At 38.1% G+C, this 21,907-nt stretch overlaps 1 long non-coding RNA gene across 1 annotated transcript in view; it reads right to left on the minus strand.

Annotated features, from left to right (window-relative positions):
* Positions 1-1,508: 1,508 nt before the first annotated feature.
* Positions 1,509-21,907, minus strand: part of LOC115297917 — a 27,579-nt gene continuing 7,180 nt past the window's right edge. Inside the window, exons 2-3 of the long non-coding RNA XR_003911521.1 lie at positions 10,699-10,835; positions 1,509-1,614 (exon numbers count right to left, since the gene is read on the minus strand). This is a non-coding gene — a long non-coding RNA (uncharacterized LOC115297917). The remainder of the gene's footprint in view (positions 1,615-10,698; positions 10,836-21,907) is intronic.

Genomic DNA, 21,907 nt, shown 5'->3' on the forward strand with positions numbered 1-21,907 from the left:
TCTCACTTATTCACATAGCTTCAAGTGCCATCTATGTGCCGATAACATCCAAACTATATTTAAATCTAACTTTCTCTCTCAAGTACCAGATTCTTAAAAGGACCTAATTGTCTATTGGACATTTCTCCTTATTTTCTATAAGCCGCTGAATCTTGACATGTCCCCAAATAAAACAGCATTTTCTTCCCACCAGAATCTATTTCTTTTCCTGCTTTGACTGTCTCAGTGACTGGTACCTCCATTCTCCAGCCAGAAATTAGGTGTCACCCTCACTCACCCACAACTTCAACCCCCATCAGGGTCACAAATCCATCCCTATGTCCCCAGGACTTTCTTGGTGTTAGTGTGAAAGTTTCTACATCTGTGGAACCCTCACAGTTCCATAAAAACTGGAATGGCTCTGTCTGGAGCTGTCTTAATTTTAAAACTTGAAGTTTTGTGTCTTGGGAACCTTTTTATTCCTGGGCAAACCAGGATCCTACATCTGACCAATCACCTACATCTGACCAAATCACCAAGACCTCTGATTCTAACTTTTTAATATGTCTCGATTGTCCAGCTCTCCCCATCTCCCCTACCCTAACCAGCACAGGTCATTAACATTTCTTGCTTTGATTGCTGCAAAGCTCTGCAACTTTCCTTTGGCTCTCCTACTGCTTTCTCTAAGCCATTCTCTGAACTGCTGCCACAGTCATCTTTCTAACCTGTAACCGAGATTGTGTCATTATTCACCTTAAATCTTTCTATGCTTTTTTTACTTGCCCTAAGATGAGGGGCATACTTTTTAAGACGGTGCATGTGACTTCTCATAAAATCAACCTGCTTATTCTTCCAGGCTCATTGTATATAAGCCCTCTTACACCATATGTAAGAGCATACACTGTATATACTGTATGTAAGCCCAGATGCCAGCTGTCTCTTTTATAAAAACAGGATTTTTTTTTTGCACTCTCATGGACATAGAACTTTTTGCATATCTTCACATTGTCTATCCTGAGTCCACTTCTACAAAAGTCTTGGTAAGAAACAGCATTCACAGAGAAGATGAAAGGGGTATTCTATCATGTACGGTATAGCAACAGCCCCCTAATTCACGAGTTGACATTGTTGTCTCCTAAGTTCCTTCTCAGCTGTGGCACTCCTAGGATTTTTTTTTTCTTTTCCTCCAATGTATACAACCTTCCTGGATATACTCCCTCACTTCCTGCACCCTCACACCATGCTTTTTGTAATCTTTTTTATCCTGAGTGATTCGGCTTTGCTCCAGCTCCTGTTTATAAACGTACAGCTCCATCCAAGGGTTCAGCAAAAGAACGTGTCTTTCTATTTCAAGATCCCATTCTTGCTTAATGCCATAACTTTTAGCTTGAATATGTCCCTTGGGGTCCCACCTCTCATCCCAAGTGGCTTGTTACAATATTTCTTGAAAAATACAGTCTTATACTTCTAGAGGAATTGTTCTACCAGCTGCTAAGGGAGTAAAAGTTTCTTTCTTTTGTTACCTGTATTTCAGTCTTGCTGACTTCCCAGTAGTTCTCATAATTTTTCTTGTTTTCTCCTAATATGTCTTTGTATAAGTTGCCAATTCACCTGGGATACTTTGCCACCGTATACCTTAAAAAAAGAGAAAAAAATTTGACTAATAATATACCTAAAATTATATCTTTATGTCCCTTGCCAAAATTTGTTTTCAGCATCAAGAAGGATGGATTGCTTTTGTAAATGGAACTGGTGTTAGATGTAGTTCATGGGGCTTGATTTGGACAAAGAAATTCCTAATTATATCATGACTCATTTTAGCATTTTTAATCATCATGGCATGATGAAATTCACTGCATTGGTCTCTAGGGGATTAGAAAGAAAACTAATTTCAGTTTTTGAAAGTCATTTTCAAGACCTCCAAAGAGGGCTTATAAAGGACATGAAAAGGACCTAAGAATCACACAGTTCTCAGCTTGAGTCTGAGAATTAGTACAATTAATCAAAACTGCAATGTGCAGTCCCTTAGAAAACAATAATATGCAAAACACATGGCCATTGTGTGCAGTCCAGGCAATCATGTATGTTTACAGGTAGGTTATATTCAATTAACCTAGTTTATTTATTTTCCTGATAAGATCTTTGAATAGATCTTCATTTTTACTAATGCAAACGGTTGAAGATTTTAAGATGGCAGTAGAATAGACTCATGTTGTATATGCAGAGTCACACTACTGGGTTTCTCAGTGGCCTTCCTTAGTACTAGAACCTTTGGGTTCCAAAGACTTGCAAGGAGCGTGGATTAACAAAACAAAGTAGACAGAGCTCCAAAACCTGGACTTCCATCCATACAGCTATATCTTCTTAAGTCTTATTAAAGTCTCTGCACTCTCTTGTCTTTCAGTCTTTACACTCACATCTTACAAAAACATTTGAGAGAGAGTGAGAGAGCAGTCACAAGAGTGGAGGAGGGGCAGAGTGACAGGTGAACAGAGGATCCAAAGCAGCCTAACATCGAGAGCAGAGAGCCCCATACAGGGCTTGAACTCATGAACCATGAGATCACAACCTGAGCCAAAGTTGGGTGCTTAACCAGTGGAGCCACAAGGTGCCCTTACACCCACACTTTAAAAGAGAAATCTTCCCTTGTTTCTTTCTCACTCAGAAAGGTAGGATAAAGTAATAGATGTGAAAATACTTTGAAAATGAAAAGGTTTTCCAATCGCAGATGGGCCTGTCATCTTTTAAATTTGCAAAAGCCAGAGAAGTTTAGATGACAGAGAAGTAGGTGGATAGGGATTTCCCTCATCCCTCAAACACAGCTGTGTTGAGGTCACAACACTTGGAACACCCAGGAAATCCATCTGTGGAGTGATAGAAATATCTCCACAGGTGGAGGGAGACAGCTTGGCGGGACAATAGTGTGTGTATACGAACTGGGGGAGGAAAACAGCGTGGCATGGAGGGGAGGAAATCCCTTCTGTAGAGAGATAAAAGGGAGAGAAAGAGAGGTTGTGCAATGCATATTGTGTTAGGACAAAAGAAAAACCTCTCTGGACTACAGCCTTGGGAATGTGAAATATGGAGAGTACCAGTTTCTACTTTGCAAATAGCCTTAGGAGTTGAAGATCGGAGTTTTCAAAAGTGGGAGACACTCTCCAGACCAGAGCCACTTCCAAGTGTGTGCCAGCCTTGGTGCTGACAGTGATCTTGGGGGGTGCACTTGGAGAAAACAGTCTCTTCCTTCGACTACTGTAGGAAGAGGGTATATTGTGCCCCCCCCCCAAGACAAAAGACTCTGTAGACACTAGCCAAAGGCCCTTTATCAGCCAGACAGGGTGGCGCCACCCCAGAACTAGGTCTGTGGAGAGTGAGGTCCTTTAAGACTTGGGTTTTGAGTCCCAGCAAAGTGCCTAGGAGGCTCAGGAGACTGTGGAGCAGGGCAAGCTGGCCCACGGATGCTGCTCTGTGAGGACTGCCTAAACAGTGTGGATTGGTACACCTGGTCCAGGGAGGTGAGATTGGGGTGTCACCATTTTTCTCCCCATCACCAATGCAGTGGGGCTTCCAGGAGCAGAACAGTGGCCCAGTGGAGGCGAGACCTGCTTACAATAAATCCCACCCCTCTGTGTCTAGTGACTGCTAATCTACCTGAGCAGGACGGATGCTGATTGAACCAGATGGCCTCTCCTCCACACCAGCATATATAGGTGTGTGTGTGTGTGTGTGTGTGTGTGTGTGTGTGTACACATATATACACACATATATATTCCTTGTTTTCTTTTTTGTTTGTTTGTTTAATCAGGCATTTTTATTCTTTTATACCTTTTCAATATCTCCTTCTTTATTTTCCTTTCTCTCTCCCTGGATTAAACCTTGTAATATTTTGACTCTATTTTTGGTTTTCTTTCCCCCACTTTCATTTTTTTTATTTGTATAGGGGTCAGACTTCCTCCTTACCCCCACTCTTTCCTTTTTTTTCTAGGGTTAATTCAATGAACAAATCAAAGTACACCTCGTTGAAGGTCCAAACCCTCCACCAAAGCAAGGAGGAGCTTTGTAGAAGACTGACCAGTGGGATAGAGCAGCCAAAATGCAACAAAAGAATGCATACAACACATACCAAACACACTTTCTGAAGTGCCAGGCCTTGGACAGCATATGTCCCCTTTTTAATATAGTAGCAGTTACAGGTGCAGGACACATAAAAAGCTATCAAAACACATAAAAGACAGAAACATAGCCAAAATAGTGAAACAGAAGAATTCTCCTCAAAAGAAAATTCAGGAATAAATGACAGCCAGAGAATTCCTCAAAACAGGTATAAATAATATATCTGAACAAGAATTTAGAATAACAGTCATAAGATAACTAGCTGGGCTTGAAAAACGTGTAGAAGACAGCAGAGAATCTATTGCTGCAGAGATCAAATACCTAAAAAATAGTCATGGTGAATTAAGCAATGCTAAAAATGAGATGCAAAATAGACTAGACACTGTGACAGTGAGGATGGAAGAAGCAGAAGAGAGAATAGGTGAAACAGAAAATAAAATCATGGAAAATGATGAAGCTGGAAAAAAAGAGGGAGAGGAAATTAGTAGACCATGAGGGGAGAATTATAGACCTAAGTGATTCAATGAAATGAAATTTCATAGGAGTTCCAGAAGAAGAATAAGAGAGAAAGGGGCAGAAGGTTTATTTGAATAAATTATAGGTGAAAACTTTCCTAATATGGGGAAGGAAATAGGCATCCAAGGCTAAGAGGCATAGAGAACTCCCTTCAAAATCAACAAAAACAAGTCAACACCATGACATATAGTGGAACTGGAAAAATAAAAAGATAAAGAGAGAATTCTGAAAGCAGCTAGGGACAAACAGACCTTAACCTACTGAGGCAGATACATAAAGGTAGTAGTAGACCTGCTCACTGAAACTTGGCAGGCCAGAAGGGAGTGGCAGGAAATATTCAATGTGCTGAATAGGAAACATATGCAGTCAAGAATCCTTTATCCAGCAAGCCTGTCATTCAGAATAGAAGGAAAGATAAAGGCTTTCTCAAACAAAAACTTAAGGAGTTCAGGGCCACTAAACCAGCCCTACATGATTTCCCAAGGGGGACTCTGTGAGTGGAAAGCAGCAAAGACTACAAAGGACCAGAGACATCACCATAAGCATGAAACCTATAGATAACACAATGGCACTATATCCATATCTTTCAGTACTCTGAATGTAAATGGACTAAATTCCCCAATCAAAAGACATAGCATATTAGAATGGATTAAAAAAACCAAGATCCATCTATATACTGACTAAAAGAGATGTATTTTAGACCTGAGAACACCTGCAGATTGAAAGTGAGGGGATGGAGAACCATCTATCATGCTATTGGATGTCAAAAGAAAGCTGGAGTAGCCATATTTATACCAGACAAACTAGATTTTAAAACAAAGAATAACAACAGATGAAGAAGGGCATTGTATCATAATTTAGGGGTGTATCCATCAAGAAAAGCTAACAACTGTAAATGTTTGTGGCCTCAATGTGAAACACCCAAATATACAAGTCAATCACAAACATAAGTAAATGTGTAGATAGTAATACCATGATTGTAGGGGACTTTAATACTCCAGTTACAGCAATGGACAGATCATCTAAGCAGAAAATCAATAAGGAAACGACAGCTCTTAATAGCATAATGAACCAGAGGGACTTAAGATATATTTAGAACTTTTCATCCCAAAGCAGCAGAATACACATTCTTCTTGAGTGCATATGGAACATTCCCCCAAATAGGTCACTTATTGGGTCACAGAACAGCCCTCAACAAATATAAAAAGACTGAGATCATATCATGCATATTTCCAGATCACAATACTATATTACTTGAAATCAACCACAAGAAAATATTTGGAAAGTCCCCCAAAACACGGAGGAACCAGACAATTAAGGAAGAGGTTAAAATAATATATGGGAACAAGTGAAAAGGAATACACAACAGTCCAAACCCTTTGGGATGTGGCAAAGGCAGTCCTAAGAGGAAAATACATTGCAATCCAGACCTATCTCAAGAAGCAAGGAACGTCCCAAACACACAACCTAACTGCACACCTAAAGGAACTAGAAGCAGAACAACAAAGAAACCCTAAAGCCAACAGAGAAAGAGAAATAATAAATATTAGAGCAGAAATAAACCATATAGAAAAAAAGTAGAACAGATCAATGAATCTAAGAGCGGTTTTTTGAAAAAATAATCAAAAGTGATAAACCCTAGACAGACTTCTCAAAAAGAAAGAGGACCCACATAGATAAAATCACAAATGAAAGAGGAGAAATCACAATAAACACCACAGAAATACCATTATTAGAGAATACTATGAAAAAACATATGCCAACAAACTGGACAATCTGGAAGAAATCAACAAATTCCTAGACACACACTACCAAAACTCAAATGAGAAGAGACAGAAAATTTGAACAGACCCATAAAGAGTGAAGAAATTGAATCAGTTACCAAAAATCTCCCAACAGATAAGAGTCCTTGTCCAGATGGCTTCCCAGAAGAATTCTACCAGACATTTATATCAGAGTTAATACCTATCCTTCTCAAACTATTCCAAAAAATGGAAATGGAAAGAAAGTTCCCAGACTTACTCCAAGGAGCCAGCTTTACCTTGATCTGCAAAGTTGACAAAAACACCACTAAAAAGGGGAATTACAAGCCAATATCCCTCTTGAACATGGATGTAAAAATTCTCAACATGATACTAGCAAATTGATTTCAACAGTATATTAAAAGAATTATTCACCATGATCAAGTGGAATTCATTTCTGGGCTGCAGGGCTGGCTCAATATTCACAAATTACTCAACATGATACATCACATTAATAGAAGAAAGGGTAAGAACCATATGATCCTGTCAACAGATGCAGAAAAAGCATTTGACAAAATACAACATCTTTACATAATAAAAAACATGTAAGAAAGTCAGGATAGAAGGAACATATGTTAATATCATAAAAGCCATATATGAAAGGCCCACAGTTAATATCACCCTCAATGGAGAAATTCCTGAGATCAGGAATACAGCAGGAATAGCCACTCTCACCGCTGTTGCTTAACATATTCTTGGAAGTCCTAGCCTCAGCAACCAGGCAGCAAAACAAAATAAAAGGTATCCAAATTGGCAAAGAAGATGTCATACTTTCATTCTTCACATCTGACATGATACTCTACATGGAAAACTTGAAAGACTCCACCAAAAAACTGCTAGAGCTTATACATGAATTTTGCAAAGTTGCAGAATATAAAATCAATGTACAAAAATCAGATGCATTTCTATACACCAGTAATGAAACACCCAGAAGAGATATCAAGGAATATATCCCACTTAACATTGTGCCAAGAACCATAAAATACCTAGGAATAAACCTAACTAACGAAGCAGAAGATTGTATGCTGAAAACTACATCATATGAAAGAAATTGAAGAAGACACAGAGAAATGGAAAAATAATATTGCATACTCTCGGATTGAAAGAAAAAATATTGTTAAAATGTCTACTCAAAGCAATCTACACATTCAATGCAACCCCAATCAAAATAACACCAGCACCAATACTAGGACCAGAGCTAGAACAAATAATCCTAAAATTTGTGTGGAATCAGAAAAGACCCTCAATAGCCAAAGTATTTGGTTGAAGAAGAAAATCAAAGCTGGAGGCCTCACAATCCTGGACTTTAGCCTATATTATAAAGTTGTAATCATCAAGACAGTATAGTATTAGCATTAAAACAGACTTAGAGACCATGGAAATGAATAGAAAACCCAGAATTGGACCCACAAATATATAGCCAACTAATATGACAAAGCAGGAAAGAGTATCCTATGGAAAAAAGACAGTCACTTTAGCAAATAGTGCTGGGAGGCTGGACAGCAACAGGCAGAAGAATGAAACTAGATACTTTCTTACACCACACATAAAAAAAAATCAACAAGGGTGCAAGACCTAAATGTGAGACAGGAAAGCGTCAAAAACTTACAGGATAAAATAGGGAACAACCTTCTTATTAGATATACTCTCTGAAGACAAGGGAAATAAAAGCAAAAATCAACTGGTGGGACCTCATCAAGATAAAACATTTCTGCATGGCAAAGGAAACAGTGAGCAAAACCAAAAGTTAAATGATGAAATGGGAAAAGATATTTGCAACTGACATATCAAATAAAGGGTTAGTATCCAAAATCTATAAAGAACTTACCAAACTTGATATCCCCAAAACAAAGAATCCAGTGAAGAAATGGGCAAAAGACATGACTAGACACTTTTCCAAAGAAGACATCCAATGGCAAACAGACATTTTTGTGAGAAAATGCACAACATTGCTCATCATCAGGGAATTACAAATTGAAACCACAATGAGATATCATCTCACACTGGTCAGAATGGCTAAAATTAACAACCCAGAGAACATTAGATGTTGGCAAGACAACAGATGGTGGAGAGAGGGGAACTCTCTTGGATCCTTTTTGGGAATGCAAACTGGTGCAGCCACTCTGGAAAACAGTGTGGAAGCTCTTCAAAAAATTGAAAATGGAATTACCGTACAATCCAGCAATAGCACTGGTAGGAATTTATTCAAAGGATAAAGGAGTGCTGATTTGAAGGGGCACATGCACCCCAATGCTTACAGCAGCACTATTGATAATAGCCAAGTTACAAAAAGAGCCCAAATATCCATCAACTGACAAATGGATAAAGAAGATGTTGTATATAGGGGCCCCTGGGTGGCTCAGTTAAGCATCTGACTTTGGCTCAGGTCACCATCTTGTGAGTTCAAGCCCCATATTAGGCTCTGTGCTGACAGCTCAGAGCCTGGAGCCTGTTTCAGATTCTGTATCTCCTTCTCTTTCTGCCCCTTTCCCACTCTCACTCTGTCTCTCTCTCTCAAAAATAAATAATTAAAAAATTAAAAAAAGATGTGATACACACACACACACACACAATGGAATACTACTCAGTAATGAAAGAGAATGAAATCTTGCCATTTGCAATAACATGGATGGAACTGGAGGGTATTATACTAATGGAAATAAGTCAATCATAGAAAGACAGATATCCTATGATATCACTCATATGTGGAATGTGAGAAACTTAACAGATAACCATAGGGAAAAGGAAGGAAAAATAAGATAAAAACAGAGAGGGAGGCAAACCATAAAAGACTCTTAAATACAGAGAACAAATTGAGGGTTGATGGGGATTGGGGGTTTGGGGTGGTGGGGAAAGTGGGTGATGGGCATTGAGGAGGGTACCTGTTGGGATGAGCACTAGGTGTTGTATGTAAGTGATGAATCATGGGACTCTACTCCTGAAGCCAAGACACTGTATGTTAGCTAACTTAAGAATAAAAAAATAAAAGAATTTGCAAAGGGCAAGAATGAGGAGATTCACTGTACCAATATATTTACCCTTCCTACTATTCAACTATCCATCTATCTGTCTTACCCTTACTTCTTTCAATAAGTATTTATTGAGTACTTAACATATGCCTATAATGGACATGATCCCTGTCCATCATGGGACTTACCCTCCTGTGTAAATGGTATGTAGACTACTTAAATTCAGATTGGTAAAAGCTCTAATTGAGAAGGGAACTGTGGAACGGCTGGATCAAGTCAGGCTGTGGTTAGAGAAGGGTTTCCACAAAAATGATGTGCAGAGTTAGAGCTGAAAGCACAGAGAAAATATGGGAAATGTGTTATGTGTCACGGGAAGTATGGGTAACAGCAGGACAAAGAGAGGTGATGGAATATTCCAAGTAGAAAGAACACAAAGGCTCTGAGGCAAGTGTCAGTAAAGTTCAGCAAAAATATCAAGGCAGCTGCTCTGCCAGGTGAGTGATGTTAATCTGAATGATTTATGAGCAGTACAGTGGCTAGTTCCACAGAATATCTGAGGTGTGAAAGGTGTGTAGTTTATCCACTTGCAGCTGTTCTTTTGTCCTCAAGTCCTAGATTGAATTGTGCTATCCCTGGCAGCTCTGTCTTTTTTTTCGTGTTTTTGTTTTTAACATGTATTCATTCTTGAGAGACAGAGAGACAGAACATGAGTGGAGAAGGGGCAGGGAGAGAGAGAGGGAGACATAGATCTGAAGCAGGCTCCAGGGTCTGAGCTGTCAGCACAGAGCCTGATGCAGGGTTCAAACCACAAACCATGAGATCATGACCTGAGTTGAAGTAGGCTTAATTGACTGAGCCACCCAGGTGCCCCTGTCTTTTTTTGTTTTTTTAGCCAATCTTTGAAAAGTAGATTGCTAAGACTCTAAAGCTTTTGGTTTTTAAAACACAGCACTTTAAATTGAAACACTTCAATTGTCAGAGTACTACATAAAAAAATTCCCATCTCTTCTCATTTTAAAGAAGAGGAAACTGGGTTGTAGAGAGGCTAGATGCTTTTCCCTAGGTTCCACAGCTCTTAAATTGCAGCTGTTAAATCAAATAGAGGTTAGACTTGGGGTAACAGTGATCTCCATAGATTAGACTCAGGAGCAACATGACCACTAGAGAATGTGTAGAGTGAGAACAACCACACAGGCTGACTACTACCTTTAACAATATAGAATAACAAGGCTACTCAAATGCTTATCATGGACAAAAGCAGGTTCTTTGTCTCTTTTGATGGATCAAATCTTCTAGTTTAAAAACATTGTGAATATTACCTGCCATGGTCCTTTCCAACATCCTATTATTAGAGTGGTTGAGTCTTGAAAACATGAGTTGTCTCCAAGTGTTCCTTTGAAGCTGATGGCTAGTTGAGCACAAGATGGGATCTGAGACAATGGTTGGAAACCTGGAACTTTGGAATAAGAAAAAGGCAAATGAAGTGGAAATTTAAGAAACTCCAGGGCAAATTTCTGTTTACTTGGGGCTGACAGTTTATGATTCCTAGTGAAATTGAATAAACATAATCAGAATAATGGCTAAACATCTCCAGCCTTGACCAACAATCACAAGAATGACACAGCAAAGAAAAATTTGAACATCTTTGTAGTTAGGTATGGTGAAACGAAGCAGGTATGTCATGTGTGAAGGTAGCAGTGATATTTCTAAAGACTAAAAGGTGTGTAACACACCAAGAAACATTAATCATTCAAATCTCTTCACACACACTTCTCCTAGTAAATATACATCAAGCAGCAGCAAAGCGTCTGTTGTAATTGTTTTCCTGCCACAGGAAACATTGCAGATGATGTCCTAACCCTTGAGTGAAATCAAAAGGCCCAAAAAATGAAACTTCCAGAACTTTTCCTACCATAAAACTTTCTGTAGTTTTTAGAAAATTTTAGTTGCACGTGAACAGAATACCTAACTCAAATTGGTGTAAGAAACACATTTATTGGTTTATACATTTGAAAGGGGCAGAGGTGGGACAAGTCATAGATGTGATTTGATCTGGGGGATCAAATGATGGTTTTCTCATCACCTCTTAACCTTTTCTTCCTTTGTGTGCACGCTTCATCTCTAGGTTGCTTCTTGGATAAGACGAGATGGTGGCAGCCTTTCTGAGCTGCATATTTGCATCTACAAAATTTGGTGGAACAGTGAAAGCTTGTCTTTCTAAGAGACAATCATCATGGCCTGGGAGCTGGGGTTGTGAGGTTTTGCTTAAGACAATCAAGGTCCTCCATAGAGGTGAGCAATGGGATCATTCCCAACTGACTGAGTCAGCAGAGAATCTAGATGAGAGGATTTCTCCACAGAGAATTCTATGACTAGATAAATGGGGGGAATGGGTGCTAAACAGGAAAGAAAAGATATTTGCAACCCTTGATTTTTTTTCTTCTTTTTTTGACATTCCACCTGGAGGGACTCTCAGTAAAGTTTAGCATCAATATTGGCTAGAATATAGCTTCAGGTGTGTGAAATGGGGACTTAACAGTATATTAGAGAATAAAGGTTACTTCATTCTTATTTAAACTTAAAAATACTTTTTTAATGTTTTTTTATTTATTTTTGAGAGAAAGAGACAGTGTGAGCAGGGGAAGGCCAGAGAGAGAGGGAGACAGAATCAGAAGCAGGCTCCAGGCTCTGAGCTAGCCGTCAGCACAGAGCCCGACGTGGGGCTCGAACCCACAAACCGTGAGATCATGACCTGAGCTGAAGCCGGACGCCTAACTGACTGAGCTACCCAGGAGCCCCTAAAATTTTTTAATGTTTTTACTTATTTTTGAGAGACACAGAGTGTGAGTGGGGGAGGGGCAGAGAGAGGGAGACACAGAATCTGAAGCAGGCTCCAGGGTCTGAGGTGTCAGCACAGAGTCTGATGCAGGGCTCGAACCCACAAACTGTGAGATCATGACCTGAGCCAAAGTTGGATGCTTAACTGACTGAGTCACCCAGGTGCCCTACTTCACTCTTATTTAAAGTCTGAGATGGTATGCAGGCTCTGTACTCTGAAACTCTGAAGGACCAGAGTCCTGCCTTGCTCTGTCATCTCCAGGGTGTTGCTTCCATCTCTATGGTCAAACATGGGTCATTACTATGTCCTAATTCAACTTGACAGGGGTAAAAAAGGGGAGGATATGTCTCTTCCCTTTAATTCAGAGTTTCTCCACATTGGCACTATTGACATTTTGGGCCAGATAATTCTTTGTGGAAGGGAGGACATCCTGCACATGTTTAGCAACATTCCTTGGCCTCTATTAATTAGATGTCAGTAACATCTTCCTTCCCCCTTGATGAGGGGGGGATCATAATAACTTCAGATTTGCCAAATATTCCTTAGGGGGGCATATTTAACTTCCGCTCACAATAAACTTTTCTTTATTCCTTGATGGCTATCTGCCATCAAAAACAGGACCACCAATATTCTGTCAGTGTACAAGTATGTTATTCTCTGTTAACATCAATTGAGGGGTAAAATATAAAAATGGAAAATAATTAATGAACTTTTGCCTTTATCCATTTCCATGAATCCACAAAAATTTCCCAAAATGTTTCTGAAACTCTTTAGGATGTATTTCATAATTGTGAACATATTTTTAGACTTTGCTCATGGGAAATTGGAAATCTATGAAAATATATGCGGGTGTTTTACAAATAGTACTTTCACTGATGTCCATTTTGAGGGCAATGAAGTCTGTGTCAAATGCAATTTTAATCACTCTCAAAGCCTCCTCTCCGAAGCTGTTGGTGGTACTCTTATGCCTACCATTACTGCTAAGGCCATTGGTGTCAATTAAAGCTACCAGCCATCCTACTACATTATGAATCTCTTCCCACCCCCATTCTTTGGTCTTGCTGATGTACTTATGAGGGCTTCCAATATGTTATAGGCATTTTAGTAAATCTAGTGACATTGCTTTAGTAAATGTCTTTGTGACATTGCTTCTTCTCTCCTTAAGACTCACAGAAAGATTGTAAGTGTTGAGATGGAAAACAATTCTGAGTAACACAAATCTTGGTGTTCTTAAAATAATTCTTCCACTTTGATGACTGAAATGTTTTTATTGAATCTCTTATTTGCTTAACACCTAGAAGAGTATTTCCCAGAATTATTGCTTAGTTTCATATGTAAATAGATTGCATGTATAATACCCCTAGGTTTTCCTAACCACCAAAACATGTGGAGACCCAGTTTAGATTCAAGCTGGAATCCTTTTCTATTTATTGATTCAGTTATATATTTCTATAACTCATTATTTTCACTTATTTATTCAGTAATTTATTCAATAAATGATTGAATCAATATATTCAATCATTATTGAATGTCTGCTACATAAAAGTGTGCTGGGTGTTAGAGTTGAAACGATGAGCACCTATGACATGACTTGTATTTGCATGAATCAACAGGTGATATGGTGACAGCTCCTTCCTCCTCCACATTATCAATTTGTGAATTGTATACATTGTACATTCTTTCATTGGAAATTCTTAAGTTAGACCACTATCTCTCTACTACCCATTTGCTGCCATTGGTGTATACTCAGGCAATTCAATATTTGTGTAGGTCAATCATACTGGTTAGGACTTTCCTGAGACAAAAAGTAAAAATTATTCAGTCCTATATTCTCCAATTAAGCCGAAGGCTTTGCTTGTCAGGAATCTTGGATTGTCAGATGTGAGGGTGATCTGGCTGTGACATCTGTCACCCCATTGATCACCAGGATGTATTTGACTGATCTGGCTAGCTAGGTGGGTGTCCCCTTCCTCCTTCACTGCCCTATGTGTGTCCCTCCCAAAGCTGCATGCTAGGTTGAAGAGGATGACCTGTCCTGGTGGAGAAGGACTGTTCTTTGGTCAAGGGTATATGAGTAGCTGCACCCCTCTGCCAGAACCTCCAAACAAGCTCTTAAGGAATCTTGGATTGTCTAGTATTTGCTGAATCTGAGTTGTTCTTTTTCTCCAAGAGCTGGGTCAGACTGAGGGGGTAACTACATTGTAATGTGTGATTTCCTCTGTTAAGATCTCATCATAAAAAATCCTTTTAATTTTTAGGATTATTAAAATTATACACAAGAGTTATCATTTAAACCATTTTAAGTGTACATTAAGTACATTGACATGATTGCTCAGTCAACACCACCATCCATGTCTAGAGTTTTTCATCTTCTCTAGTGGAAACTCTGTACCCATTTAATAACTCATTACCCCCTTCAATCCAGCCCTTGGTAACCACCACTTTACTTTCTGTCTTTATGAATCTAGGAACCTCATATACATGGAGTCATACAGTCCTTTAGTGACTGGCTTATTTTCCCTCAGCATAATGTTCATCCGCATTATAGCCTATGTCAGAATATTCTTCCTTTTTAAGGATGAATAGTCCTTATACTGTATAGTCTAAGTGTTTATCCACTTATTCTTTGATGGACTGAAATGCCTTTTTTTTTTTTTTTTTGCTTTTTAGGAGGAGTTTCATCTTGAATACCAAACTCTGCATGCCCCCCAAATCTTAAACTGGTAAATGTAAACACTTTAAAGTAGGGCATTTAACTGTTGTATTAATGAACAAGCTATAAAATCTGCAATTGTCACTCAAGAATATATAATTTTACAATGAATCAAATTACTGCCACCTTTTTATTAGCAGTAGAAAGCCCTAAGATGGGATTATGAAATTACTGTTTTATGAAAAAAAAATCAGTTTAGAAATTTTAGCAGTCTTAATGCTGTTAAGTATATTTAAAAATAGTGAAAAATCTTTCTCTGATGTGTTTATGCTGACCAATATGTTAACTACCAGCCAAATGTGGGCTTTAAAATTTAAATTAATAAAATTAAATAAAATTAAAAATTCAATTCTTCATTCATACTAGCCACATTTTAAGTGCGCTATCACCATTGTTAGTGTCTACCATATTGAACAGTATAGACACAGACTATTTCTATAATCCCAGAAAATTCTATTCTACAATGCCAATTGTGTTAGCTGGGATTTTCTTCCCCAAAGTCATTAGAGATTATTTAAACTCCATAAAATTCATTGCTGCCTTATAGAGTGTGATATTCTGAATGCTTCTTGGCTTTCCCAGCCTGCAGTGTGTAGATGAAGGACAGGACTTAATCTTCTGTGGAGCATAAGAATGGATCAATACAGTGTTGGTGGTTGCTATCCAGTCACTCATGTACGCACACAGAGCCCAGTATTCACAGAGGAAAGAGGAAAGGTAAAAGTCCAATAAGGTTTAAGGAGGCAGGAAATGAAAGCATAAATTCTCTATAAGTTAGCAGCATTTTAAGTTTTTATGGTTTTAGAAGCTTAGTTTGTAGGCTCTCAAACTTCAGATAGTAAAAATTCACATAGATGGAAACCTTCAATAAACAACGCATTTGGACCTAATGTCCCTTAATTCTTTAGAAAATTCCTGGGAATCTACTGCAGAGAAAACTCTCATGGGGATAGTAAATAGGACCTGATTCTGACTGAGGCGACTACTTTAGACTTTGCCTCTTTTTCAGAGAGGTGATTTTCAGCCTCTGAAATTGAGATATCCTGGTAGTAAAGATTTATTTATAATTTTTTTGGTTATTCTATTTGTATAACATCATGTGCTCTTAAAGCAGAGGAAGGAAATTTCATTTTCAGGCTCTTGATATCCCTTTAACTCATTAGGAGGGAGGCCTTTTTTTTTTTTTTAGCAACTTGCTGTATACCTAGAATCTAGCAGAGTCCTTTCACATAATTGGTGCTCAACAAATGTTGACTGACTGACTGAATGAATGAATATGAACACCTAGATATTCTGGAGGGCTGGGGTTGGGAATCATTCCTTTAGGAAAGTTGATTTTCCCTGAAAGAGACTCTATGTATCAATAGGCTTGTGGGGGGTCCTTCAATTCAGGAAGGAAGGGACACAGGATGGTAGTTAATTTGCTACCCATAATATAAGATGGCTTGGGTTCCAGTTCTATCTCAGCCTCTCATTAGCCATGTGAACTTGACCATATTAACATTTTCAAGTTGTTTCCACATTTGTAGCACAAAAATAACTATATGGTGAGATTTCTGTGAGAATCAAATTAGGTACACAAACTATTTAGCAAAGTGCTTGACACATATTTAGCTCTCAGTATGTGTTTACTTAAAAAGAGGTCACTTTAAGCATTTGTAGGGAGAATATGGGCTTGGGCTAAAAGTAAGAGAAGGAAAGAGAGTATGTTATGGGAATCTAGAAGAAAGGGAGAGAGCTTGTGACACTCCACAGAATCAAGAATAAAGGATGAAGAGGTAGTGAGGTTTTGGCAGCTGGAAATATCACTCATGCAAAGGAACCCTCATGTTCTGGATACCTACTAGGTACCTGACAGACCAAACACATTTCAGCCCCTAGGCCTTTGCTTTGTTTTGGTCTCTTTGTTTGAAATTGTTTTCCTGCAGACATCTGTATATCACTCCCTTGGTTCATTCAGGACCTTGCTTGGATGATGCTCCTCTCTATTGAGACTATTGAAAAAGGTACTGCCTAACCTTCTAATGCCCTATATTCAATTATAATGATAAATATTCTTCACAGAGCTAGAACAAACAACTCTAAAATTTAAATGGAACCAGAAAAGACCCCAAATAGCCAAAGTAATGTTGAAGAAGAAAACCAAAGTGGGAGGCATCACAAGTCCAGACTTCAAGTTGTATTACAAAGCTATAATCAACAAGGCAGTGTGGTACTTACTGGCACAAAAACAGACACATAGACCAATGGGACAGAATAGAGAACCCAGAAATCTACCCACAAACATATAGCCAACTAATCTTTGATGAAGCAGGAAAGAGTATCCAATGGAAAAAAGATGGTCTATTCAGAAAGGTATTGGGAAAACTGGGCACCGACAAGCAGAAGGATGAACTTGGACGGCTTTTTTACACCATACACAAAAATAAACTTGAAATCAATAAAAGTCCTAAATGTGAGAGAGGGAACCATGAAAAACCTACAGGAGAAAACAGGCAACAATTTCTTTGATCTAGGCCACAGCAACTTATTGCTAGACATGCCTCCTGAGGCAAGAAAACAAAAGCAAAAATAAACTATTGGGATCTCATCAAGATAAAACATTTCTGCAAAGCAAAGGAAATGATCAGCAAAACTAAAAGTTGAATGATGGAGTGGGAGAAGATATTTGCAAATGACATATCAAATAAAGGGGTAGCATCCAAAATTTATAAAGAACCAATCAAACTCAACACCCGAAAAACAAATAATCCAGTGAAGAAACAAGCAAAAGACATGAATAGACACTTTTACAAAGAAGACATCCAGATGGCAAATAGACACATGAAAAGATGCTCAACATTGCTCATCATCAGGGAAATACAAATCAAAACCACAATGAGATACCACCTCATACTGGTCAGAGTGGCTGAAATTAACAACTCAGGAAATGACAGATGTTGATGAGGATGTAGAGAAAGGGGTGGGAATGCAACCTCTTGCACCCATGGTGGGAATGCAGACTGGTACAGCCACTCTGGAAAACAGTGTGGAGGTTCCTCAAAAAATTAAAAATAGAATTACTCTACCACCAGCAATAGCACTAGCAGAAATTTATCCAAAGGATAAAGGAGTGCTGATTTGAAGGAGCACATGCATTCCAATGTTTTTAATAGCTAAATTATGGAAAGAGCCTAAATGTCCATCAAATGATAAATGGTTAAAGATGTCATATATAGGGGTGCCATGGCTCAGTCAGTTAAGCACTTACTTTGGCGCAGGTCATGACTTCACAGTTTGTGGGTTCCAGCCCCACATCAGGCTCTGTGCTGACAGTTCAGAGCCTGGAGCCTGCTTCAGATTCTGTGTCTCCCTCTCTCTCTGCCCTATCCCACATGCACTCGGTATCTCTCTCTCTCAAAAATAAATAAACATTTAAAAAATTAGAAAAAAAAGATATAGTATATATATGCCATGAAATACTACCCCGCAATCAAAAAGAATGAAATCTTGCTATTTGCAACAACATGAATGGAACTAGAATGTATTATGCTGTGAAATAAGTCAGTTAGAGAAAGTTAAAACTCATATGATTTCACTCATATGTGGAATTTAAAAAACAAAACAGACAAACATAGGAGAAGGGAAGGAAAAATAAGATACAGAGAGGGAGGCAAACCATAAGAGACTCTTAAATACAGAGAACAAAATGAAGGTTGCTGGATGGGTGTTGGGTGGGGGTGGTTGGCTAAATGGGTGATGGGCATTAAGGAGGGCACTCGTTGGGATGAGCACTGGGTGTATATGTAAGTGATAAGTCACTTAATTGTACTCATGAAATCATTATTATGTTAACTAGGATTTCAATGAAATAACAATATTAAAATTCAAGAAAAAATGATAGACACCATACTTTTTCCTATGAACACTTTTACTGTTAACACTATTATATATGTCCTTTTCATCCACCATATGCTAATTACATGTGGGTAGGGACTGTTGTTTTTTGTCACTGTTCACTGTATTTTGAATAGTGCTTGTTGATGATAGACTTGTTGAATTCACATTTTTATCATTTGACCCTCATCAGAGCACTGCATGGCAAGAGCTTTTAACGTAGGCTGTGAGGGGAAAACATGGAGTTCGGGAAGGTTAAATGACTTGCTTAAGATCATATAGCTAATGTGTCTTGAAACCAGTATTTGTGATTCAAAACCAAATGGTTTTTCTACTATACCATAAAATTAGTTTATGCTCTTTTCTCAGACAGACTTACAGGTTGAATGGGGTGGGTAGTAATTATTATGCAAAATAAGGCGAATAGGGTCAAAAGAAAACAGAGATCTTGTATATAAAGTTAAGGACATAGGTAGTCTCTTAATCTGAGATAAGCAAAATGTTGCCAGTTTTTATTCCCCACAACCCCCAGGCCCAGAGCAGCTGGTAGAACCAAACAGGTTAACATTGGCCTTGGCATTCAATCTGTTTTTTAAAAAAAATATATAATTTGTTGTCAAACTGGCTAACATACAGTGTTTAAAGTGTGCTCTTGGTTTTTGCAGTCGATTCCTGTGGTTCATTGCTTACATACAATACCCAGTGCTCATCCCAACAAGTGCTTGAGTTTTGGTAGTGTGTGGGTGTCTAGGAATTTGTCCATTTCTTCCAGGTTGTCCAGTTTGTTGGCATATAATTTTTCATAGCATTCTCTGATAATTGTTTATATTTCTGAGGAGTTGGTTGTGATAAATCCATTCTCATTCATGATTTTATCTATTTGGGTACCCTCTATTTTCTTTTTGAGAAGTCTGACTAGGGGTTTATTTTGTTTATTTTTTCAAAAAGCAAGCTCTTAGTTTCATTGATCTGTTCTATTGTCACTTTTTTTTATTCTATATTGTTTATTTCTGCTATGATCTTTATTCTTTCTCTTCTTCTGCTGGCCCTGGGTTTTCTTTGTTGTTCTGCTTCTTGTTATCTTAGGTGTGCTGTCAGATTTTGTATTTGGGATTTTTCATGTTTCTTGAGATAGACTTGGATTGCAATGTATTTTTCTTTTTAGGACTGCTTTTGCTGCATTCCAAAGGGACTGGACTTTTGTTTTCACATATTTTTAAATTTTTTCTTTAATTGCCTGGTTGATTCATTCATTCTTTAGTAGCATGTTCTTTAACCTCCATGCATTTGGAGGTTTTCCAAACTTTTTCCTGTGGTTGATTTCAAGTTTCATAGCATTGTGATCTGAAAGTATGCATGGTATGATCTCAATTCTTTTATATTTATTGATGGCTGTTTTGTGACCCAGTATGTGATTTACCTTGGAGAATGTTCCATGTGCACTCAAGGAGAATGTGTATTCTGCTGCTTTAGGATGTAAAGTTCTGAATATGTATCTGTGAAATCCATCTGGTCCAGTGTATCATCATGGCAATTGTTTCTTTACTAATTTTCTGTCTAGATGATCTGTCCATTGCTATAAGTGGAATATTAAAGTCCCCTGCAATTACCACATTCTTACCAATAAGGTTGCTTATGTTTTTGTGATTGTTTTATATATTTGGGTGCTTCTGAATTTGGTGCATAAACATTTACAATTGTTATCTCTTCTTGATGGATAGTCCCCATAATTATGATTGAATGTCTTTCTTCATCTCTTATTATAGCCTTTAGTTTAAAATATACTTTGTCTGATATAAAGCTGGCTACTCCAGCTTTCTTTTCACTTCCAGTAGCACGACACATTATTCTCCATCCTCTCACTTTCAATTTGAAGTTGTCCTCAGGTCTAAAATGTGTCTCTTGTAGACAGCATTAAAAAAAAAATCTATTCTGATACGCTATGTCTTTTGATTGGAGCATTTAGTCCATTTACATTCAGTTTTATTATTGAAAGGTATGGATTTAGAGTCATTGTGTTATCTGTAGGTTTCATGCTTGTAATGAGATCTCTGGTTCTTTGTGGTCTTTGCAATATTCCACTCACAGAGTCCCCCTTGGGATATCTTGTAGGGTTGGTTTAGTGGTGATGAATTCATTCAGTGTTTGTTTGTCTGGGAAAACCTTTATCTCTCCTTCTATTCTGAATGACAGGCTTACTGGATAAAGGATTCTTGGCTGCATATATTTCCTATTCAGCACTTTGAAAATTTCCTGCCACTCCTTCCTGGCTTGCCAAGTTTCAGTAGATAGTCTGCTATTACCCTTATGTCTCTACCCTTTAATGGCCAATTTATCCCTAGATGCTTTCAGAATTCTCTCTTTATCTTTGTAATTTGCCAGTTTCACTATGACATGTCATGCAGAAGATCAATTCAAGTTACATGTGAAGGAAGTTTTCTGTACCTCCTGGATTTCAATACCTGTTTCCTTTCCCAGATTGGGGAAGTTCTCAGCTATGATTTGCTCAAGTACACCTTCTGCCTCTTTCTCTCTCTCTTCTTCTTCTGGAACTCTTATGATATGGATATTATTTCATTTCAGTGAATCATTTCTCTAATTCTCTCGTGGTCCAAAAAAAATTTTTTTTAAATCTTTTTCTCATCTTTATCCTTTCCCATAATTTTGCCTTCTATTTCACCTATAGTTCCCTCTGCCCCTTCAATCCTCGCTGTCACTGCCTCTAGTTTATTTTGCACCTCATTTACAGCATTTTAAAAATTTAGTTATGTGATCTCTGCAGCAATAGATTCTCTGCTGTCTTCTATGCTTTTTTCAAGTCCAACTAGTAGTCTTATGACTGTTATTATAAATTCTTTTTCAGTTATATTGTTTATATCTGCTTTGATCAATTCTTTAGCTGTCAATTCTTCCTGGAATTTCTTTTGAGGAGAGTTCTTCCGTTTCATCATTTTGTCTAGTTTCCTGTCCCTTATGTGTTTTTTTTCCATAATATTTTATTGTCAAATTGTTTTCCATATAACACCCAGTGCTCTTCCCCTTAAGTGCCCTCCACCATCACCACCACCTCTTTTCCCCCCTCCCCCTTCCCCTTCAACTC

Source organism: Suricata suricatta, chromosome 8 (genome assembly GCF_006229205.1).
Source record: "Suricata suricatta isolate VVHF042 chromosome 8, meerkat_22Aug2017_6uvM2_HiC, whole genome shotgun sequence".
NCBI classification, from domain to species: domain Eukaryota; kingdom Metazoa; phylum Chordata; class Mammalia; order Carnivora; family Herpestidae; genus Suricata; species Suricata suricatta.